The sequence below is a fragment of the Penaeus monodon genome, chromosome 24 (genome assembly GCF_015228065.2).
Source record: "Penaeus monodon isolate SGIC_2016 chromosome 24, NSTDA_Pmon_1, whole genome shotgun sequence".
NCBI lineage: Eukaryota > Metazoa > Arthropoda > Malacostraca > Decapoda > Penaeidae > Penaeus > Penaeus monodon.
Window position 1 is genome coordinate 14540735 of NC_051409.1, and position 207 is coordinate 14540941.

Here is a 207-nt window from a genome sequence, read left to right on the forward strand (position 1 = left end):
ATGAGTTTGTGTTTGTATCTATGTATACGTATGATGCATAAATGGGTGTATGTCCGAGCTTGTGCTTTTGTGGGTGTACGTGCAGACTAAGCCTTTATGGTTGTACATAGTTATATTAGATTCGAATTCAAAACAAAACGTGCAATCTTGCGCTTACCTTTGCAATTTCTTCTCACGTCACTTGAATAGCCGGCGATTGCAAAAGAC